Raw genomic sequence first — 24,503 nt, 5'->3', positions numbered from 1 at the left:
CTCCCCGCCCCCGGCCCCGCCCCGCCCAGGGGAGCCGCCGCCGCCTCCGCGGCGAGTTCTCCAGCCTGGAGAGACCGAACTAGCGCGGGGGCCGAGGTGAGTGCGGGCAGCAGCCGGGAACCCCGCTCCCCGGTTAGACCCTCCCCGGCTGGACACCCCCTTGGTGGGACACCCCCGCTAGATCTCCCGGAGTAAGACCCTCTTCCGGGCTGGTTCCTCCTTTGCCCAGGTCCCCGAGCTGGACCGCCCCCCAACTCCCACCTCCGAGTTACCCCGCCAGGTCTCGGCGCCCCCGGCGGGCCCTGAGGGCTCCCTGGTCTAGGGTACGCCCAGCGCACGGGGGCGCACTGGGCGCAGTGCAAGTAGGCAGTGCCACCGCCAGCCTCGACCAGTCGTCGCTCCTGCTGGGGACCCTGACTCTGGTCCCCGGGTAGCCCCTTGAGCGAAAATTCCCGGAGCCACTTCCGGGGAGGGAGGCGCCACCTGTCCTGGGACGCGCCCCTTTCGCCCAACTTTCTTCTCCAGCCTGGCGGGGCACTCGCAGGTCAGCGTCGCGTCGCGCGCTGCTGGTGGCGGCTCACAGGGCCGCGGGTCACTTCGCGGCGGGGGAGCGGGACTCAGGGCGCTCCGGGCGGCGGGCGCCGTCCCACCCTGCCTGAGGCCCTTGTCCCGGCGGCTGCATCTTTTAAACCGAGCGGCCAGAAGATCCAGAGATAGGACGCCAGAGTGGCGGACGCCAAGGGGTTAAGGTCAGCGTGGGTGCCTCGCAGCCAGAGACGGGTGAGCGTTTTCTGAGGCTGACTGAGCCGAGTGGAAACGGGTTCCCTTGGGCTTTGCGGTGGTGGAGAGCTGCTTTTGCACTATCAGCGGCCCCATCACGCACTTGAATGTTGCGGAAACAGAGCGCCTTGTTCCTAGAGGTCTCGGGTTGCTGAATTTACTGCCTGGCCCAGGCTTGCTTCCCGCACTGGGCAAGGACGTGGGAATTGCCAGACGGTAGTTGACCTGAATGTACCGGTAGAAACTTATTTTTAAGCGTTTCATGCACTACCCAGGTATAACCACTTTCTTCCCTGGGGTGTGGAGGAGGAGAGCTTCACTGGGTCTTTGTCTTAGCTGTGTAGTCCTGGGCAAGTTACTTCACTTACCTATGCCTCAGTTTTCTCGTCTGTAAGGTGGGGATGATAATAGTACAAACCTTAAAGACTTGTATAGGGATAAAGTGCTTAAAATACTGACTGGGGCAGGATAAATCCTCTGTGTTAGCTGCTCTTGTGATTATTATCACTGACATCTAACAGCGCGTGCACAGCCCTAGCTTCTCAATGAGGTGGGTCTGCAGGCTGTTGCTCCTTCCCCTTCTTCTGGTAAGGAGCTGGTGGTGTTTACACAGTAGCCATGGTGTTCCCTTCCGCCCTGGGAAATTTGAGCTTTGCTGTAACACCTCCTGTGGCTAACCAGCCTTGTGCAAAGTATATCTCAGAATGTGGGATTAGAGATGAACTTTGTCAAGGACACTGTTGGAAAGTAGGGTCTTGGATCTTCTCTGGAAGCTCTGGGGTGTGATTGGATGTTTGCCTCTTGTTGGCGGGGGGAGGGTGGATAGATTTCACTTGACTCTTTTAGGCCTTGGGTCCCCTGACAGGCTGACATTGTCTAGTCTCTGTGAGTGTGGGAGTCTATTTCAGGGTCCAGGGACCTGATCTTGTCTTCTTCTCCCGCATTCATTCATCTCTAGCAGATTGCCCCCTCCATCTGTAGAATTTTCCTGGGCTGCACCCATTTAGTATCTTATTGGAAATTTAGTTTCTGTCTTCTGGAACTCCACAGATAAGAGCTCTGAACCTGGAGCCCCAGGGAATGTCCTGAAATGTACATGAGGCACTTGAAGCACAGTTATTTTTCCAGAGGTTTCCCCTTACATTGTATTCTCCATGAGGCCTGTAAGTGGACTCTGAACTTCTGGTAGGAAAGTGAAGGTTCTTGCCCCCTATTACATCTCAATTCCCTGCAAATTGGGGGCTGCCCTTGTTCCCCCTCCCAGAACACACTTTTCAATAGGCAATACAGGTCAGCCTTGACTTGGTCAATTAGGGGAAAGAGACGCAGGCTGTGAGGTTAGGGACTGTTGGCCTGTGGTGAGACCTTTAGGCTGGGATGCAATTCATGAACATTTGAGTTCAAGTTTTCAGAAGACTTCTCAGGGCCTTTGCACTTGCTGTTCCCTCAACCTAGCATGCTTTTCCATCACTTCTTCCATGCTGGGCACTTTCTTGCCCTTTTGCTCAGATGTCTCCCCTGTACAGATGGTTTTTCTGACTACTTTATCCAAAGCAGCCTCTCCCCCATTAGTTTCTATCACACTCTTTCTTGTATTTTATTCATAGAACTTGCCTGGGATGATCTTATTCATGCATTGATTTATGGGTTTATTGTGTGCATCCACCCAGGAGAACGTAGGATTCAAGAGAGCAGAGGTGTATTGTCCTGTTCACTACTGACTCCTGGCCCATGGCATATAGCTGGTGCACAATAACTGTCCTGAGTGAATGAACACCCATTGACTGAAGTGAGGCGAGTTTGGAGAGTAGTGAAATGCCAAAGAACTAGTTGCTGGTCAGGAGCTCAGGGTTGAAAGTGACCATACTTTCACCTCCAGATTAAATCACCTCTGCAACATCTCTTCCTAGTTACTGTTTAACCTAAGCTTGAATCCTCTAGGCACAGGGAACTTGTCACCTCCTGCAATAGCCTGTTCCATTGGAGGAGAGGGGACAGAGAACCATTGAAGGAGAGGGGGCAGAGAACCAGATGCAGTCCCTGTACCACTCTGATGAGGACGAGCTGTGGCCTCCTGCATGCTACCGTTCTAGTCCTTCTGGTCTGCTTCGTGTCCTGACCATCCTGCATCCATCAATATCCGTCTCTAAAGTTCTCTGCCATAACTAAGGTCCCTGAGCTCCTGACCAGAACTTAGTATCCTGCCCAGTCATGTGTCACCAGAGGGGGTCTGAGGCAAAGAAGCATGAAGCAGAAAGGCCATTGCCATAGTTTAGTAACCCTTCAAGGCCAAGTTCTGTATTGTTCAGGCTCCTGTAACTGCACTGGGTTGGAGGTGGGGGTGGGTAGGGGCTTTCTCTCTCTTTTGTCCTTTTCCTGGATTTTTCTGTATCATTCCTTAATCCATTTATTAATGCGACCCTAGCTATATTTAAAAGAAAATTAATCCTTGGACCCATTTTCTTAATGGTTTATACAAATATTCTTTAATTCATATCACTTCACTTTCACAAGTTGAAACTCAAGTTAAAATGAGATTTTTAATATATAATTCTAATTTATTGAGTCAGTTTCTTCATGGGATATTACTAGCATGATGGGTGGAGTGAGGTCTGCTGTGGAGAGGTTTGGTGACAAGCTTTGCTTTCTTCTTTACTTTGATGAAAATTGTTTATTCAGTTATGAAAATGGGTACACATTTCTTTTTCTTTTTTCTTTTTTAGAGATAGGGTCTTGCTTTCTTGCCCAGGCTGGCATGCAGTGGTGTGATCTTGGCTCACTGCAACATCTGCCTCTCAGGCTCAAGTGATCCTTCCACCTCAGCCTCCCGAGTAACTGGGACTATGGGCATGTACCACCATGCCTAGCTAATTTTTGTAGTTTTTGTAGAGATGGGATTTCACCATGTTGCCCAGGTTGGTCTCGAACACCTGGGCTCAAGTGATCACCTGCCTTGGCCTCCCAAAGTGCTGGAATTACAGGCATGAGTCACCGTGCTGGGCCCATTTTTTTTTTTCTTAAAAAAAAAAAAAAAAGAGGACTGGCAAGACTGTTCCTAATTGAGGTCGTATTTACACCTGTCTTAGCCACTTAGCTCATTTTTTTCATTTATTCAAAAACATTTAGGGAGAGAGGGCTACTCTGTGCCAGGCATTGCCCTGGTACTGACCACACAGCAGTCAAGGAAACTGACAGCATTCCTCCCTTGTGGAGTTTACATCCCAGTGGTGGAGATGGACAGCAGACAACTAGATCAGTAATAAGATGTGAGGGAAAGTGGCCAGTGTAATGGAGATGAAGCTGGGAAAGGAGATCCAGAGTGATGGGATGGAGGCAGAGCTGGCTTTGGTCAGAGAAGGTCTCTGAGGAGATAGCACTGGAGCATAAACCCAGACAAATGAGGGAGCAGCCTCATGGACAATTGCAGGCAACCTCATTCCATGCATATAGAGCCCAAGGTTGTGGTCAAACTCCCCAGTGTGGCCAGTCAACTCTTGAGCAGCGGACATGGTCTATCTCACTGCAGAAGGGGAGGGAAAATGAGACAATGTAGGGAGAACTCTCCTCCTGCCCCCCAGGTCCTGGCAGGTGGCTGGAGTAAGATCTTGGCATTGTGTGTTCTGATGGCTTACTAGAAGGTTGGTACCTACCTTTACAGGGTGAGACCTGAGCAATGTGTTCTGAAACTGCCACCTGGGGAATGAGCATGAGCCTAGGGGTCATTGCTGGAGTTATAATCCTGCACATTGTAACACTTGCTCCACTGCACCTACCCTGGTGGTGGACTCCTTCCTCTTTTGTGTCATTTGATTACCTCACCTCATCACCTAGTGGCGCTCACCTAGAGGAAAAGTAGTTACTTAGCAGGCTTTGATAGAAACAACAAAGAGATGAAAATGTATAGGATCGGGGATCAGGAGATGCATGCGTCCCACTATTTCCATTGATTGATCAATTGATGTCGTTTAATACAGCATAAGGTTCCCGGGGGGCTAAGAGTATGAGATCTGGATTGTGTGACCTTGTGCCAGTAACTTAACCTTTCTGAGTCTTTTTTTCTTCATCTGTGATATTGGGGAAATGGTGTGACGGAGAGGCTTCTTGGAAAAAGTGATATCTGACAAGATGCAGAAAGGGATGGCTACGAGTCACCCCCGGTGGGGGTTGGAAGGGAGGGCATAGCATGTGCAAAGGCCCAGACAGACAGCTGCCAGACTCAGATGTTGCAGAATTCTCACTGCTTACAGCTGTGTGTGTATGTGTGTGTTGGGGTATACTGTAGAGAGGGACCTGACAAAGCAGCCCTCAATAAATGTCAGTTGGTTTGAACTGCTGTACCCTGTGCTACTGGGCTCAGCACCTATATCCTCATACAGTCTCCACAACCATCCTGTGGCACAGGTCCTCTCATTATCCCCATCTTCCATACCAGGAAATTGAGGTATAGAGTTATAAATAACGTGTTCACAACTGTCTTGCTGTATCAGGAGAGCTAGAGGTGAAGAGGGTCTTCCCAGAAGATTTATTTGGGGTGCAGCGATGTCAAGAGAGATGGCTGTTTGTAATTATCTCTTACAGGTCTTGCTTTGGCGAACATCTCCCTGAAATGTCAGCTCTGGGAGGGCAGAGGCTGCTCCTGGGAGAATATCTGGCCCCTGGCATGATGCCAGTGCACAGTTGGGTTTGTTGGGATGTTGGGTAGATGACCCAAGGCCTCTGGGTGGCCATGGAACGTGTCTGGAAGAGTCTAGTGCCTTCATTTCCCAGGTGTCTCCTGACTTTTCCAAGGTGGACCCACAAGTCAGGGCAGAACTGGACATGGGGCCCAAGTCAAAACCAGAATGCTCCAGAAAAGGAGGCCAGGGCACTTGGCCAGAGCCAATCCCTAAGGGGCATGCAGCACTCTTGCAGCCTGGTTGCTGAGTGCACTGTTCCCATTCACCTTCAGTCACACCCCACCAGCAGTCATCCCCGGGTGCTCAAACAGAGCCAAACTCCACAGTCACCCAGATACTGTGGAGGTTTTCCCACGTTCACATCTTTGCTCCTGCTGTTTCTACTACTTGGAAGCTCTTTCATGCTTGTCCACTTTCACAACTTCCCATGCTGCCCAACTCCAGTGGCTTTCTCTCTCTTTCCTTCCCTTTTGGCTAGAAACATAAATAAGAAATCCTGATTATATTCTTATTGAACACAAATGTAAACATATCAGAAGTTGTAGAGTTAAAAGTAATTACAGGTATAATATGCTGAGATTAAAAAAAGATGTAAATAATAAAATTCTGCCTTCCCCATCCCAGGCTTGCTTCCAGAGAGAATGTTTGTGATCAACTGGGCATAGATTTCCCTTGCTTTTGTTTACTCACACAAGCATGGGTGCCTGTGAGTATCTTTGAAAACCAACACAATGAGCTCATTTTGTATGTATTGCTTACCAACGGATTTTGTTTCTTTGTATTTATTTATTTATTTATTTAGAGATGGAGTCTCACTCTATCACCCAGGCTGGAGTACACTGGCATGACCTTGGCTCACTGCAACCTCTGCCACCTGGGTTCAAGTGATTCTTCTGCTTCAGCCTCCTGAGTAGCTGGGATTATAGGCGCCTGTCACTGCACCTGGCTAATTTTTGTATTTTTTAGTAGAGATGGGGTTTCACCATCTTGGCCAGGCTGGTCTTGAACTCCTGACCTCATGATCCACCCACCTTGGCCTCCCAAAGTGCTGGGATTACAGGAGTGAGCCACCATGCCTGGCCTGTTTTTATTTATTTTTATTCTTTTTTTTTTTTTTTTTAAGACAGAGTTTTGCTCTGTTGCCCAGGGTGGCATCTCAGCTCACTGCATCCTCTGCCTCCCTGGTTCAAGTGATTCTTGTGCCTCAGCCTTCCTAGTAGCTGGGACTACAGGCATGTGCGACCGCACCTGGCGAATTTTTTTGTATTTTTAGTAGAGACAGGGTTTTGCCATGTTGCCCAGGCTGGTCTTGAACCCGTGAGCTCAAGCAATCCTCCTGCCTTGTGTTCCTGAAGTGCTGGGATTAGAGACATGAGCCACTGCACCTGGCCTATTTTTTTTTTAATTCTATATTTGGCCTGGACAGTGCTAACAACTAATGTTTTCCCATTTAATTATGTCCAAGAGTGTTTTCTTTGTCCATATGCATTTCTCCTCTCTTTTACCTGCCCTGGCTCTTCCCTTTCCTAGGGAAGAATATACAAACTTCTGTGGACATATGGTTTTATTTCTCTTGAATATATATCTAGCAGTGGAATTGCTGGGTATATGGTAACTCTAACATTTTGAGGAACTGCCAAACTGTTTCCAAAGTGGCTGCACCGTTTTACAATCCCATCAGCAGTGCATGAGATTTCCAGTTTCTCCACATCCTCATCAACACTTGTTATTATCCATCTTTTGATTATTGCCATCCTAAGTGGGTATGAAGTGGCATCTCATTGTAACTTTGATTTGCATTTCCCTGATGGCTAATGATGTTGTGCATTCTTTCATGTGCTTATTGGCCATTTGTGTATCTTCTTTGGAGAAATGTATATTTGGTCTTTTATCCACTTTTAAATTGGATTATATGTCTCTTTATTATTGAGTTGTAAGTGTTCTTTATGTATTCTGAATTCGGTTCCTTATCAGCTATGATTTTAAAATACATTTTGCCCATTCTGTGGGTTATTTTTTCACTTTCTTGATGGTGTTCTTTGAAGTGCCAGGTTTAATTTTGGTGAAGTTCAATTTATCTGTTTTTCTTGGGTTGCCCATGCTTTTGGTATCATACCTAAGAAACCTTTGCCTAATGCAAGGTCATGAAGACTTATGCATATATATTCTTTCTTTCTTTCTTTCTTTTTTTTTTTTTTTTTTTTGAGATGGAGTTTTGCTCTTTCACCCAGGCTGGAGTACAGTGGCATGATCTCAGCTCACTGCAACCTCTACCTTCCAGTTTCAATTGATTCTCCTGCCTCAGCCTCTTGAGTCGCTGGGACTACAGGTGTGCACCATCACACCCGGCAGATTTTTGTATTTTTAGTAGAGGCAGGGTTTCACCATGTTGGTCAGGTTGGTCTTGAATGCCTGACCTCGTGATCTGCCTGCCTTGGCCTCCCAAAGTGCTGGGATTACAGGCGTGAGCCACTGCAACTGGCCATATGCCTATATGTTCTTATAAGAGTTTTATAGTTTTAGCTCTTAGATTTAGAACTTTGATCTGTTTTGAATTGATGTTTGTATATGGTGTGAGGTAGGGGCCTAGCTTCATTTTTTGCATAGGGAAATCCTGTTGTCCCAGAATCATGTGTTGAAAAGACTCTTCTTCCCCATTAAATTGTTTTGATACTCTTGTCAAAAATCAATTTATTATAAATGTAAGCATTTATTTCTGCATTCTCAATTCTAGTCCATTCATCTATATGTCTATCCTTAGGCCAGTATTGCTTTGTATACTGTCTTGACTACTATAGCTTTGTAGTAAGTTTTGAAATCAGGAAGTATGAGTCCTCCAACTTTGTCCTTCTTTTTCTTTTTTCTTTTTTTCTTTTTTGTGATACAGAGTCTTGCTCTGTCACCCAGGCTGAAGTACGATCACTGCTCACTGTAGCCTTGACCTCCTGGGCTCAAGCAATCCTCCCACCTCAGCCTCCCAAGTAGCTGGGACTACAGATGTGTGCAACCACACTCAGCTAATTTTTAATTTTTATTTATTTATTTTTCGTAGAGACTGGGTCTGGCTGTGTTACCCAGGCTGGTCTCAAACTCCTGGGCTCAAGTAATCCTCACACCTTGGCCTGCCAAAGTGCTGGGATTATAGGTGTGAGCCACTGTGCCCAGCCTGTCCTTCTTTTTCTAGATTATTTTGGCCGTTCTGGATCTCCCTATGAATTTTAGGGTCAGCTTGTTAGTTTCTGCAAAAAGGGACCTGAGATTTTGATAGGGGTTGCATTGACTTTGTAGATCACTTGGGGAGTTTTGCCATCTTAACAATATTAAGTGTGGAGCCTGAATTCCTTTTTGCTGGTGGCACTGCTCACTCAGCTTCCCTAGTCATTGAATCTGCTGAGTAGGCAAATTGCACAGACATCAGACTGCACTGACAAAACACCAGGAACATAATGTTTCTTTTCTTTTTTGAAGAAAGTAACACAGTATACTACAGTGTCTAATTTAAGGCATTTAACTCCTGAATTTGTGAAATGGGAGTGCGTCTGGCACCTGGTCACAGATATAACAGATCTGGCTTCCCTTCATGCTAAGGATGGGTTGGAGATCTCTAAGATACTCCCATAACCCCTTGCTTCATGCCTTGAGAAGTGTGGTGGGAACTGGGAGACCCCACAGCCCTGGAGGCACCAGGTGGTGGTAGGAGAATTGAAGCCAGGCTCCATTTTATCTTGTTTTATTTGTTGGGCAAAGGGGTATGATTTCATTTGAGGAAAGAGTTCTGCTGCTAAAACAATCTTGGCCCCTCCCCGCCAATTCACTCCCATCATAGTTTGAAGAATGGAATAAAAATAAAAAGGGAGTAATATCACATATTGAAAGTTTAGTTTAGGCTAGGCGCAGTGGCTCACGCCTGTAATCCCAGCACGTTGGGAGGTTGAAGTGGGAGCATTGCCTCAGGCCAGGAGTTTGAGACCAGCCTGGGCAGCAAAGCGAGGCTCTATTTCTATAAAAAAATTTAAAAATTAGTTGGGTGTGGCGGCACACGTCTGTAGTCCCACATACTTGGGAGGCTAAGGTGGGAGGATAGCTTGAGCCCAGTCGTTTGAGGCTGCAATGAGCCGTGCTCACACTAATGCACTCCAGCTTGGCGACAGAGCAAGACCGTCTCAAAAGAAAAAAACAAGCTTAGTTTACACCCCAACATGTACTTATGTGTTCCAGATGTAATGCTTTGGCACAGCACAAATACATGATTTTATTTTCAAGAAAGAAGAAATAAAGAATGCAGCACTTACATTTGTATCACTTGGAATCTTGTTTTCCAAGTTGGAGTCTTGTTTTCCAAACTTAAAGAACAACGTGGGAAACTACATTTGAAACTTCAAATCCATTCATACCTCAACTCAGCTGGGGGGAGGAGCTCTCATTTTAAAAAACAATACTTGTGCGTGCGTGTGTTTGAGAGACAGAGATTAGAGTTATTTATTACAGTTGTTTCAAAAAAGCAATTTTTTAAAAAGCATTAATTTGGACTGAGTTTTTAGTTTGTTTCTGGGAGGAGAGAAAGTTATATGCAATAGAATATGTTTTGAGGTTTTCAAAATCTCAGATCTAGGCCGGGCATGGTGGCTGATGCCTGTAGTCCCAGCACTTTGGGAGGCTGAGGCGAGTGGATCACGAGGTCAGGAGTTCAAGACCAACCTGGCCAAGACGGTGAAACCCCGTCTCAACTAAAAATACAAAAATTAGCTGGGCGTGGTGGCGGGTTCCTGTAATCTCAGCTACTAGAGAGGCTGAGGCAGAGAATTGCTTGAACCCGGGAGACAGAGGTTACAGTCAGCCAAGATCGTGTCACAGCACTCTAGCCTGGGTGATAGAGCGAGACTCGGTCTCAGAAAAAAAAAAAAATCAGATCTTTTGCCTTAGCAGATTCCCTTTACTTAAGTTGTTGGAACCGGCAGTTCAGAGGGATTTTGTTTCCATCCTTTAGTGATGGGGGTGTGTGCATGTGTGTGCACATGGAAAGTTAGGGGAAAAACACAATGATATAACCTAACCCCAAAACAAGGAAGCACGTTACACACTTGAGGTTTGGCGCTTCAGTTCCTGCCCAGTCTCAGAAGGTGCAGCTTGACTGACCTTGTGTGACCTCTCTCTATGACACATCTCCCAAGGGGGTGGGGAGGACTGTTTCTCTCCAGCATGGCTTTAGTTTTATAAAAGCCCTGTGCAGTCTTGCAAACTCAAATGGTTTTCTTAACAAATCACTTACATTTCATGTGTTCTGGGCTGGGCAGGGCCTCGCTAATCCTTGGCCAGCATTGTGAGTCAGAAATTATTTAAATGACCGCCTGAGTCCTTTTGAGGAGAGAGAGTTGGCAAGTTTATTTAGGGAGGTGCAGTGACTCTTAAACAGCACTGCAGTAAGTGAGTGGCAGCATTGATAAATGTATCAGAAGCTCTATTTTATTGTGATAATAAATGCTAATGAAGAACATGAAAGTATTAGCTTTTAGAGTGAGCTAAGAATGATGATGCTACCAAATTTTATTAAGCATTTATTGTGTGTTGGAGTATGGTGGCTTCTCCCTTGTTTTTGACTCTGACCTATTGTAAAAAATAGACTGCTACCTGGTGACCCGGTTGTGTGTGTGTGTGTGTGCGCGTGCACGCGTGCACGCACATATCTGAATTATTTGGTGAAACAATAGTTGCCCTATGCATGTCTAGTGTCCTCTGGGCTCAAGTGATCCTCTTGCCTTGGCCTCCAGAGTAACTGGGACTACAGGTGCATGCCACCACACCTGCTAATTTTGTTTGTTTGTTTGTTTGTTTTGAGACGGAGTCTCGCTCTGTTGCCTAGGCTGGAGTGCAGTGCCGGGATCTCAGCTCACTGCAAGCTCCGCCTCCCAGGTTCATGCCATTCTCCTGCCTCGGCCTCCCGAGTAACTGGGACCACAGGAGCCTGCCACTGTGCCCGACTAATTTTTTTGTATTTTTTTTTTAGTAGAGACGGGGTTTCACCATGTTAACCAGGATGGTCTTGATCTCCTGACCTTGTGATCCACCCACCTTGGCCTCCCAAAGTGCTGGGATTACAGGCGTGAGCCACCGCACCTGGCCTCACACTGGCTAATTTTTAAAATTTTTTGTAGAGACTGGGTCTCACTGTATTACCCAGGCTGGTCTCAAACTCCTGGGCTCAAGTGATTCTCTGGCCTCAGCCTCCCAGTGTGCTGGGATTACAGGTGTAAGCCACCACATCCACACTAAAGTTGCATTTGAAAACAAATATATCTACTATGATGGCTTTGATCAATATATAGACAAATATTATTATTATTATTATTTTGAGATGGAGTCTCGCTGTCGCCCAGGCTGGAGTGCAGTGGCACGATCTTGATTCACTGTAAGCTCTGCCTCCCTGGTTCACGCCATTCTCCCGCCTCAGCCTCCCGAGTAGTTGGGACTACAGGCGCCCACCACCTCGCCCGGCTAATTTTGTATGTGTATTTTTAGTAGAGATGGGATTTCACTGTGTTAGCCAGGATGGTCTCCATCTCCTGACCTCGTGATCCTCCTGCCTTGGCTTCCCAAAGTGCTGGGATTACAGGCGTGAGCCACTGTGCCTGGCCAACAAATGTTATTCTTTCTGGGTTGCCATATTTTGTGTTTTTTTTTTAAAAAAATTTATTTATCTCTCTGGTGACTTGAAATTTCATGCAAGTACAGGTCCTTACAGACAATTTCTATTGGTAAATCATTTATTTTGGGTGTGTATTAGGGTTTGGAGAGAAACAGAACCAACAGGATATATGTCAATCAATCGCTCATCTATCTATTGAGAGGTTGATTTTTAGGAATTGACTCATGTGATTGTGGAGGCCGAGTGAGTCGAAAATCGGTAAGGTAGGCAGGCTGGCAGGCGGGAGACCCAGAGAAGAGTTGCAGTGAGCCTAAAGGCAGTCTGGGCAGAATTCTTCCTGCTCTGAGAGGTCAGTCTTTTTCTGCTAAGGCTCATAGCTGATTGGCTAAAGCCCACCACATCATGGAGAATAATCTGCTTTACTCTAAGTCCACTGATTTAAATGTTAATCTCATCTAAAAAAAATACCTTCACAGAAATGTCTAGAATGTTTGACCAAATAGCTGGTTACCATGGTCTAGCCAAGTTGACATATAAAATTAATCATTACAGTGGGTAAGATACTGTTTGAGGTTGTTCAGAAGAAAGGAAAAAGGCAAAAGGCTGGGCGTGGTGGCTCATGCCTGTAGTCCCAGCACTTTGGGAGGCCGAGGCGGACAGATCACTTGAGGTCAGGAGTTCGAGACCAGCCTGGCCAACATAGTGAAACCTCGTCTCTACTAAAAATACAAAAAATTAGCCAGGCATGGTGGCGGGTGCCTGCAATCCCAGCTACTTGGGAGGCTGAGGCAGGCGAATCGCTTGAACCTGGGAGGCGGAGGTCGTGGTGAGCCAAGATTGTGCCACTGTACCTGGGTGACAGAGTGAGACTCCGTTTCAGAAAAAAAAAAAAAGAAAACAAAGAAAGGAAAAAGGCAATGGTTGGAAGTGGAAGTGTGCTGTTGGTATAGATAGAAGAACATTTTGGAAAGAACTCCCTCCCCTTTGATTGACTGCAAAATAAGTCCCTCCCTTGTTGTCTTGCAATTATAGGTGGACCAGATGGGTTGGCAGATTGGCAGTGGGGGTGCAGAGTTTCTTTTGATTGTTCTGATTGAAATGATTGTTTCTTACATTTTAGGGTTTTTGCTTTTTTTTGAAACAGAGTCTCACTATGTTGCTCTCCTGGCCTTAAGTGATCCTCCTGCCTCAGCCTCCTGAGTAGCTGGGATTACAGGTGTGAGCTACCGTGCCCAGTTCTTAGATTTCCTTTTAAGACTGAAGACCTGAGAGTTCATGGGCCTAACTAAGTAAAAGGTGCCATCTATCTGCAGCAAATTGGTGCATGCTCCGTAGATCTAGCTGTAGGGGGTTGTATGTGCTAATGCAGCATTTGTGACTCAGCCATAATGAGGCTGACCTTGCCTCTCCTGTTCCGCAGGCTACCACGTAGCTGTGGTGGGTCACTGGCCACAGAAACTATTGGTATCTGGGGCTGCCTGGGTGGGAACTCAGCCTGTATGAGAACATGGTATTCGGAAGACATTAAACATTTATTATCGCTTTTATTTTATTTTATTTTTATTGAGGTATAATTAACATACCACAAAATTGACCCTTTTGAAGTACCCAGTCTGTTTTTTAGCACATGCATAAGGTAATGCAGATATTGCCACTAGTTCCAGAATATTCATCATCCTAAAATACAGTTTTTCTTTTGCAAGTAATTTTGTTTTGTTTTGTTTTGAGATGGAGTCTCACTCTGTTGCCCAGGCTGGAATGCAGTGGCACAATCTCGACTCACTGCAACCTCTGCCTCCCAGGCTCAAGTGATTCTCCTGCCTCATCCTTCCTAGTAGCTGGGACTACAGGTGCGCACCATCACACCCGGCTAAGTTTTGTATTTTTCATAGAGATGGGGCTTCACCATGTTGGCCAGGCTGGTCTCGAACTCCTGACCTCAAGTGATCTGCCCACCTCGCCCTCCCGAAGTGCTGGGATTACAGGCATGAGCCACTGTGCCCGTCCTTTTGCAAGTAATTTCAACATTTAAGAGCATGGCCTACTGGATCAGTCCTATCAGCAAATAAACATGCAGTTATTTCTCCCAACTTAAAAACAATAGAACCCTCTCTCCACCCTATTTCTCCCTACAGTTATACACCCATTTCTCTTCAGTTTAGAACAAAACTTTTTGAAAGAATTGTCTGGACTTGCTGACTAATTTTTTGCCTTCCATTGTCTCTCAAAAAATTGTGATAAAACACACATAATGTAAAATTTGCTGTGTTGACTATTTTTAAGTTTTCAGGTCAGTGGTGTTGTGTATAGTGATATTGTTGTGCAACCAATCTGCAGAGTTTTTCATCTTGTGACACTGAAACGCTGTATCCATTAAACAGTAACCCCCATTCCCTCCTGCCCCCAGCCCCTGGCGACCAGCATTCTACTTTCTGTCTCTGAATTTGACTGCTCTAGATACCTCTTATAAGTGGAATCATGCCGTATTTGTCCTTTTGTGATTGGCTTATCTCACTCAGCATAATGTGCTCAAGGTTCACCCATGTTGTAACATGTGTCAGAATTTCCTTCCTTTTGGCTGGGCATGGTGGTTCATGTCTGTAATCCCAGCACCGAGGAGGCGGGCAGTGAGCCCAGGGGTTCAAAACCAGCCTTGGCAACATGGTGATACCCTGTCTACAAAAAAATACAACAATTTGCTGGGCGTGGTGGCATGCACCTGTAATCTCAGCTACTTGGGGGCTGAGGTGGGAGGATCGCTTGAGCCAGGGAAGTTGAGGCTGCGGTGAGCCGTGATCTTACCGCTGCACCCCAGCCTGGATAACAGAAGGAAACCCTGTCTCCAAAAAAAGAAAAAAAGAAAGAATTTCTATCTTGGTTTTTGGTTTTCTGTTTTGTTTTTTGAGATGGGGCCTCACTCTGTCACTGATTGCTGCAGTGGCACAATCTCAGCTCACTGCAACCCCTACCCGCCAGGCTCAAGCAATCTTCTGACCTCAGCTTCCCAGGCAGCTGGGACCACAGGCATGCACCACTATGCCCGATTAATTTTTTATATTTTTGGTAGAGACAGGGTTTTGCCACATTGCCCAGGATGGTCTCGAGCCCCTGAGCTCAGGCAATCCCCCTGCCTGGGCCTCCCAATGTGCTGGGATTACAGGCGTGAGCCAGCACAGCTGGCATGGACTTTCCTGCCTTTTTAAGGCAGAATATTATTCAATTCTATGCATTTGCCACACTTTGTTCAACCATTCATCTGTCTTGAATACAGAGTTGCTTCCATCTTTTGGCTATTGTGAATAATGCTGCTATCCCATTCTCTTTTGAGCCCCTCATTTCAGGCAGGCTTGGCTTCCACTCCCTTCTCCCCAGACATCTCTTCCTGAGGTCTCCGATGAGTGCCTGGTTGCTCATCCCAATGGCCTGTTCTCTGTTGCCAACCTTCCTGGCTACCAGCAGTGTTTCATGGAGTTGGTCACCTTCTCTTCCTCGAAGCCTTGTCTCACCTGGCTTCCAGGATGCCCCACTCTCCTGATCCTCTTCCCACATCTCTATTAAGGAGCACCCGAACCTCCTGGTTGCTCAGGCCCAAAGGCTGGGGCATCATCTTTGACTTTTGTATCTCTCTTCTCCACACTTGTCAAAAGACCCCACTGTATTTTTTCAAAATATACTTGGAGAGTGGCCACTGCTCCCCTCCTTCTCCTACCACCCTCCAGGTCGTTCTCCCCTCTCACCTGAATGACTGTGGCCTCCAAGCCTCTGCCCTTACCTCCTTTCAGCTTGTTCTCAACTCAGAGTCAGAGGGAACCTTCTAAAGGGTTGGCTACTTCTCTGCTCAAAGCCCTCAAATAGCTCTCATTTCACTGCAACAAAAGCCAAAGCCCTTAGGGTGGCTGCAAGGCCCCATGTGATCTGGCCACATTTCCTCTCTGACTTCTCTCTTAGTTTGCCCTTCCCCCTCATAACCCCACCTCAGTCACATCACCTCCATGCTGTTCCCTGCATGGGCACCTCAGGGCCTTTGCACCTGCTATTCCCACTGCCCAAAATGCACCTCTCCCAGTGTCTGCAGAGCTTGGTCCCTCATTTCCTCCAGCCTCCCCTGGTCATCGTATCTAAACTGTTACCACTACATCCCAACTTCCCCTCTGCCTTCATTGCTTTTTCTCCTAACACTATCGTTATCCAATATAAGGTATATTTTGCTTATTTATCTTGTCATCTGCCTCCCCCACTAGAACGTAAGTTTCATGAGGGCAGGAATTTTTCTTCTGTTGTGTTCCCTGTCACGTCCCCAGCGCCTTGACTGGTACGGACAATAATTTGTTGAACCTGTAAAGAAAAGTTTGGTAAACAGATTAAAAGCCATTTGATTCTTCTATTATGATATAATTCTTGCCTATATTTTTCTTACCTGTGAATTATTACATATGTGTTTGTATGTGTGTGTGTATGTTGTGTGTGTGCGCATGTGTGTGGACAGAGAAAGAGCGAGTCCTGTCGTTCCCACCAGATATTTCTGCTTGTTAAACAGCTACATAGTGTTTTGCTGAGTGGCTAGAGCAACTTTATTTAACCTTGCTTTGTTCAGTACTACTGGGCAGCTTCCAATCTTTTGCTATTGTAGATTACACAGCATCTGTGCTGGGCACTTGCCCTGCTTCCTTCCCTCTTCTCTGAAAGGCTCCCCTGTGCTCCTGAGCCCCCCATGCTCCTGAGCCCAGCCTGAGCCCGAGTGGGGGCTGTGGTCCTGTCTGGGCCTATCATGGTTCCCCTCCCCCTGGCTGTGGTAGCCAGTTTGGAGCTAGACACAAGCCAGCTATGCCAGGCCGTGGGCTTCCTCACCGTCATACTAACCCACTCAGAAGTGGCAGAGAAGGTGGTTGAAGGCACTCACCCAGCGTTAGAGCAGTTAGGACAGGCCCAGAGTGTGGAGCGGTGACAGCGCATGGGGAGGGTTGGGCACATTGTCTTTGGATCTAGTCACATGACTGTTCAAGCTGCTCCAGGGACCTTCCTACAATCCCCTTTCTCACCCATCTAGATGGAGTTGGATTTCTCACTGCTAGCAGTGAGTCTAGACAGATCCAATCCAGTGGAGCATCCCTGCCTCACTCTCTTTTTTTAGTTGATCCTTAGTCTAGAGCAAGGAAAGATGTGGAAACCCTCCCAAAGGCATTATTCAGGGCAGAAAATGCTGGTAGGCAGAGCAGCACCTTGTTCTTGTCACAACCAGAGAAACAATTTAAATCTGAACCTGTGAGGGCTCAGATGCTGACGCTGCCATCTGAGAAGGAGGACCTCTCTCACTTCAGGTTCTTTGTCTGTAAAATGGGGATGCAAATAATTATACCACACCTCAGGGAGTTGTTTTCAGGACTAAATGAGTTCAGGACTAAATAAAAATTCTTAGAGTGGTGAGTAACGTAAGATGAGAGTGCTCATTGAGTTAGCTATGGTGACTGCCAGAATCCTAAAAGTGTAACAGGGGTTAAACATAGAGGTACCATATAGTCCAGCAATTCCACATCTGGGTATATACCCAAAGAAATGAAAGCAGAGACCCAAACAGATACTTGCATTCCCATGTTCACAGCAGTGTTATTCACAATAGCCAAAAGGTAGAAATAACCCAAATGTCTATTGACAGATGAGTGGATAAACAAAATGTGATATGTACATACAATGGAATATTATTTAACCTTAAAAAGGAAGGAATTTCTGGTTGAGTGAGGTGGCTCACACCTGTAATCCTGACACTTTGGGAGGCCAAGATGGGAGGACCTCTTGAGCCCAGGAGTTCGAGGCTGCAGTGAGTTATGATCGTACCATTGTACTCCAGCCTGGATGACAGAGCCAGACCACATTGCAAAAAAAAAAAAAAGAAATTTTTGACACATGCTACAACATGACTGAGCCATGAAAGTATTATGCTACCTGAGAAAAGCCAGTCACAGAAGGACACTTACAGCGGGTACCTGGAATAGCAAGTTTAGAGAGAGAAGTATTAATACAGCAGGGGCTGGGAGAGGGGCAGGTGCAGGAGGAGTTACTGCTGAATGGATACACAGTTTCTGTTCAGAATGACAATAAAATTCTGGAAATGGATAATGGTGAGAGTTGTACAACATGGTGAATGTGCTAGATGCCACTGAACTGTACACTTAAAAATGGTTAAAGTGCTATGATTTATATTATATTTTACCACAATAAAAAAAAGTGTAAGAGGAGTAGGAGTGTACTACAGTGACTCTTCTGGACTTTTTCTTTATAGATTGAAGTTACATCAAAATGTAGCACAGTGAAAAAACAGGCACACTCCACAAAAGTGGTGGTGTGTGCCTCTCTGTGTGTGTGTGTGTGTGTGTGTGTGTGTCTGTGTGTGTGTGGTGGGGGCTGGTAAACTACCCACAAGACACCAGAGGCTCCCTGTGAGGTCTGATACTGCAGGCTGAGATCTGATGCTGCAGGAGCAGGAAGAGCAGGGGAGATGAGGGAAAGGTGAGCATGCACAAAGAATTTTCTCAGTGACTGTGGGCAGGGCAGTCAGGACCCTGGGTCACATGTGCCCAGCCCAGGACCAGAGCTCATGTGAGTCACAGCTCAACTCCCAGCAAACAAAGGGATATGCCAGGGAGGGGCTGAGCTGTGACTCAGAGGCTGCTGCTGCTGTGAGCTTCCTCCAGGAACCCCATCCTGTCCAGTCCCTGATTCTGACTCCTACTGTGGGGGTGGGGACAGGTGTACCCACTTCCTGGACAGGTTCTTGAGAGGGTTCTCCTGCAGAACCTAGAGTTTTTTGCAGCTCTTTTTTGAAAACCCAAGTAGCAGCAGCTATACCGTTTAAGTGCTTGCTACATACAGGCCCTGGGCTAAGTTCTTTTTTTTTTTTTTGAGACAGAATCTCAGCTCTGTTGCCCAGGCTGGAATGCTGTGGCATAATCATGGCTCACTGCAGCCTTGACCTCTCAGGCTCAAGAAAGAGATCCTCCCACAGGGACTGTAGGTGCATGTCACACACCCAGCTAATTTTTAAATTTTTTGTAGAGATGGGGTCTCGTTCTGTTGCCCAGTCAGGTCTTGAACTCCTAGGCTCAAGTGATTCTCCTGCCTCAGCCTCCCGAAGTGCTGGGATTACAGGCATGAGCCACCATGCCTGGTCCCTCACTTCATCTTTTATTTTATTTTGAGATAGGGTTTTGCTCTTGTTGCCCAAACTGGAGTTCAATGGCATGATCTTGGCTCATCGCAACCTCTGCTTCCCAGGTTCAAGCGATTCTCCTGCCTCAGCCTCCCAAGTAGCTGGGATTACAGGCATGTGTCACCACGGGCCTGGCTACTTTTGTATTTTTGGTAGAGATGGGGTTTCTCCATGTTGGTCAGGCTGGTCTCAAACTCCCGACCTCAGGTGATCTCCCCACCTCGGCCTCCCAAAGTGCTGTGATTACAGGCGTGAGCCACTGTGCCCAGCCCCACTTCATGTTTTTAAAGCCTCGCTGTCACCCCATCAGGCAGTCATTTCAGTCCGGCTTTACAGAAGAGAAAATGGGCTTATGGAGGGAAGCAACTTGCCTGAGGCTATGTGGGTGGCAGATAGCAGAGCCAGATTGGAACCTATCACTGATTCAGGAGCCTGAACTTGTAATCATGCCACTCACCACCCTCCCTCCCCCCACCCCCAACTCATACACACATGGGGAAGAATAGACTCCAAAATGTGACTTATCTTTAGGCCAAGCTTGTCTAACATGTGGCCCAACACAAATTCATAAACTTTTCTTTTTTTTTCTTGAGACGAAGTCTTGCTCTTTTGTCCAGGCTGGAGTGCAGTGGCACAATCTCAGCTCACTGCAAGCTCCACCTCCCAGGTTCACGCCATTCTCCTGCTCGGCCTCCCGAGTTGCTGGGACTACAGGCGTCCGCCACCACATCCGGCTAATTTTTTGTATTGTTAGTAGAAACGAGGTTTCACCGTGTTAGCCAGGATGGTCTCCATCTCCTGACCTCATGATCCGCCCACCTCGGCCTCCCAAAGTGCTGGGATTACAGGTGTGAACCACCGCGCCCGGCCTTCCTAAACTTTTAAAAAACATTATGAGTTTTTTTGCATTTTGTTTTTGGTTGGTCAGCTATCGTTAGTGTATTTTATGTGTGGCCCAAGACAATTCTTCCAGTGTGTCCCAGAGAAGCCAAAAAATTGGACACCCTTGTACTAGGCTTAAAGACAAGGATTAAAAATTTTTCCTTGTACTTATAAAAAATTTAGAAAATATAAAAGTAGTTAAGTATGATTGCATGTCAGCATTTCAAATTGTTATTTTTATGCACACTTTTGGGACCTTGAAGGGCAGGTGACATCAAACAAACCCAATGGGTACGAGTATCACTCCTTGTAATGGCATTTCAAAAAGACCAGACTGATTTGGAACAAGTTCTCATAAATGTGAAAATAGAGAAAATAGGTGTAATGTAGGTTGGCCCTTGAGGGAGCAAGTGGTAATACTAATTTCCAAGGCATTCCTTATTTTTCTATGTAAAAGGCCACATATCTTATTTTATGGAAAGAAACTTGTTCTTTCAAGATTTTTATTTGAAAGAGATTGTGGGAAACATGTAACCCTCCCTTCCTTTATAGTCAGCTCTTGGTGAATGTGGCCATGGCAAGGACAGGACTGAAGGGTTAAAGCCCAATCAATATGAGGAAAAGGAAATTCACTTTAGACAATAGTTTTAGTTTCATCTGAAATTTTATCGGAGTTGCTAACTTGGTGGCAAAACTGACTGACTCATTTAGGTGGCCCCTCCTCAACTCTCCCTGTCTGTCTAGTATGGACAGTAAAATCAGTGAGAGCAAGAATTAAGCCCCCAGCTTGTCTGTTATAGTAGGAGGCAGTCATTCATTCACTTACTCTGTATCACTCAAATATGTATCAAGTGATACGATGGCTGGAGTTTGCTTCACTGGGTTGAGTGTAGAAGAAATAATATTAGGAATGAGTTGACCACTCAAGTTGTATGATGTGTGGTACAGAGGGTACATTATGTTCTTTCTACATTTGTATGTATTTAAACTTTTACATTTGAAAAAGCTTGTGTGGGGGTGTGGGTATGGGTGTGACTTACCCTGGGCCAGGCCCTGTTCTCCATGCTACGGAAGACTTGGTGGCTAAGACCGGCTCAGACTCTACCCTACCAGAGTCAACAGACAAGACACACTCAGGAAACAGATACTAATCAAATAGTCACATGAATGCAAGTAAAATTATAGTTGGGATAAGTGCTGAGAAATCATAAACAGAAATGCAGAAACCTGAACGGGTACAGTGGCTCATACCTATAATCCCAGCATTATGGGAGACCAAGGCGGGTGGATCACTTGAGGTCAGGAGTTCGAGACCAGCCTGGCTAACATGGTGAAACCCCTCTCTACTAAAAATATAAAAATTAGCCAAGTGAGGTGGCACGCACCTGTAATCCCAGGTACTCAGGGGGCTGAGGCAGGAGAATCACTTGAACTCAGGAGGCAGAGGTTGCAGTGAGCTGATATCGTGCCACTGCACTCCAGCCTGGGCGACACAGTGAAACTCCATCTCAAAAAATAATAATAATAAAAATTTAAAAAATGCAGAAACCTGCAGTTTAGACCCCATTTTACCTAAGATCATAACGGGACTAAGAGTCCTCAGCTGGAGGTACTACCAAGGGGGCAGGTGGAGTGACAGCCTGCTTGTGTTTAGACCTAAAGGAAAAGATGGAAGGGGGCAAGGGTGTGAGGTGTGTGTGTGTGTGTGTGTGTGTGTGTGTGTGTGTGTGTATAGGCCTGCATGGTCAAGGCCAAGAAGAGCCTTTGTGTTTTGTCGCCTGCTTAAACCATGGTGGGAGAGAAGGATTTCAAGGTGGACCAGTTGACTGAGTGCCCTTCAATCCCATAGTCTTTTGTGGTGCATCAACCTCATATAGGACCTTGTGGTATATGTTCAAGATAATGGAGACTGGGAGTTTGAGACCATGCCCAACATGGGGCAACATAGCTACACCCTATCTCTACAAAAAACTTAAAAAAAAGAAAAAGAAATGATAACTGATTCTGCTTAGAAAAAAATCCACATCTCTTTTTGCCTTAACTAACATGCCCTTTCCACTCCTTGTCATGCCTCCTGGTCTCATGGATGTTCCAGCTACGTCCCAATCCCTTTGCTTGCTCAGCCTCTGGGTCTGCTGGTCCTCCTGTCAAGAACACTTTTGCCCCTTCACTTAGGGCCAGCTCCCTCTCATATCTAGGTTTTGGCTCAAATATTGCAGGGAGGCTCCCCATGATCACTTTTCCCTACATACTTTCTCTGCTTTTTTTTTTTTTGAGACGGAGTCTCGCTCTGTCACCCAGGCTGGAGTGCAGTGGCCGGATCTCAGCTCACTGCAAGCTCCGCCTCCCGGGTTTACGCCATTCTCCTGCCTCAGCCTCCCAAGTAGCTGGGACTACAGGCACCCGCCAACTCGCCCGGCTAGTTTTTTGTATTTTTTAATAGAGACGGGGTTTCGCCGTGTTAGCTAGGTTGGTCTCGATCTCCTGACCTCGTGATCCACCCGTCTCGGCCTCCCAAAGTGCTGGGATTACAGGCTTGAGCCACCGCGCCCGGTCGCTTTTTTTTTTTTTAAAGACGGAGTCTCACTCTGTTGCCCAGGCTGGAGTGCAGTGGCACAGTCTTGGCTCACTGCAACCTCCACCTCCCAGGTTCAAGAGATTCTCCTGCCTCAGCCTCCCAAGTAGCTGGGATTACAGGTGCACACCACCACGCCTGGCTAATTTTCTGTATTTTTAATAGAGTGGGTTTTCACCATGTTAGCCAGGATGGTCTCCATCTCCTGGTCTCGTGATCCGCCCACCTTAGCCTCCCAAAGTGCTGGGATTACAGGTGTGAGCTACCGCACCCAGCCTCTGCTCCCATTTTTTATTGGTCTCTTCTCCAGACTGTGAGCATGGTGACAGTAGGGGCTATGTCTGCTCATATTCTGTGGCCTCCTTAATTCCCAGCCCAGAGAGGCCCACAGCGCCCAGCAGATCTGACAGCCAGATGCTGTCTTACCTTGTCCCTATTCACATTCCTACTTAATCATTTTGCATTTTAGAAGTATTTTGACTCATGTACAGTTGTCAAAATGGACTTATAGAAAGTTGTGGAAGCTTTATATAAGGTGGGAGTTTGTGTCCTAAAATTCTCTCAAACAGTAGGGATGTGGTTTGGAATTCTGTTGGACTTCAGGGGCGAGGTGGAATCAGAGGCTTCTGGAGGATACAGATAAAGGATTGGGTGTCAGGGAAGCTGCACCTTCCTCTGGAGGTAACAGAGATTGTTCTTTTTGTGTGTCTGGTTTATGGTCACAGCTGACAGGACTTTACCCTAAAAGTACATCCTACCTCACTCCTACCTCACACCGTACACAAAAATAATTCAAGATGGATTGAGAACCTAAATGTGCAAGGCAAATCAATGGAGTTTTCAGAAGATAATAAAGAAGAATATCTACATTAGATGAGGCTAGGCACAGGTTTCTTAAATAAGTCACGGAAAGCATGAAGGGGCCAGGCGGGGTGGCTCAGGCCTGTCATCTTAGCACTCTGGGAGGCCGAGGTGGGTGGGTCACCTGAGGTCAGGAGTTTGAGACCAGCCTGGCCAACATAGTGAAACCCTGTCTCTTCTAAAAATACAAAAATTAGCCAGGCTTGGTGGCGTGCGCCTGTAGTCCCAGCTACTCAGGAGGCTGAGACAGGAGAATCGCTTGAACCTGGGAGGCTGAGGTTGCTGTGAGCTGAGATTACGCCACTGCTCTCCAGTCTGGGCAACAGAGTGAAACTTCGTCTCAAAAAAAAAAAAAAAAAAAAAAGAAAAAAAAAGCATAAAGAGAAAAGCTTATAAATCAGATTTCATTAAAATTAAGAACTCTTCATCAAAAGACACCATTAAAAGAGGGAAAAGACAAGCTGCAGTCTGGGAAAAGATGTTTAAAATACATATGTTCAACAAAGGATTTATATCCAGAATATATAAAGAACTTCTACAAACCAATAGGAAATAGACAACACAATTTTATTTACAAAAAAAAAATTTTGGCTGGGTGCGGAGGCTCACGCCTGTAATCCAGCACTTTGGGAGGTCAAGGTGGGGAGATCACGAAGTCAGGGGATCGAGACCATCCTGGCCAACATGCTGAAAGCCTGTTTCTACTAAAAATACAAAAATTAGCCAGGCATGGTGGCATGTGCCTGTAATCCCAGCTACTTGGGAGGCTGAGGCAGGAGAATCCTTGAACCAGGGAGTCAGGGTTTGCAGTGAGCTGAGATCGCACCACTGCACTACTACACTCCAGCCTGGTGACAGAGGGAGACTCCGTCTCAAAAAAAA

At 46.5% G+C, this 24,503-nt stretch overlaps 1 protein-coding gene across 3 annotated transcripts in view; it reads left to right on the top strand.

Annotated features, from left to right (window-relative positions):
* The first annotated feature begins 28 nt into the window (after positions 1-28).
* ARHGEF3 (Rho guanine nucleotide exchange factor 3) overlaps positions 29-24,503 on the top strand; it is a 348,389-nt gene continuing 323,914 nt past the window's right edge. Inside the window, exon 1 of one of the 3 annotated variants that reach the window (XM_017894189.1) lies at positions 29-96. The gene's annotated coding sequence lies outside the window, so the exon portion shown is untranslated. Of the gene's footprint in view, positions 97-511; positions 781-24,503 lie in introns of those variants that run through there. The other 2 variants (XM_017894195.1, XM_017894194.1) reach the window with 2 other exon arrangements.

Source organism: Rhinopithecus bieti, unplaced genomic scaffold (assembly GCF_001698545.2).
Source record: "Rhinopithecus bieti isolate Rb0 unplaced genomic scaffold, ASM169854v2 scaffold_21649, whole genome shotgun sequence".
Lineage (NCBI taxonomy): Eukaryota > Metazoa > Chordata > Mammalia > Primates > Cercopithecidae > Rhinopithecus > Rhinopithecus bieti.
This window is presented reverse-complemented; position numbering and strand designations above follow the sequence as displayed.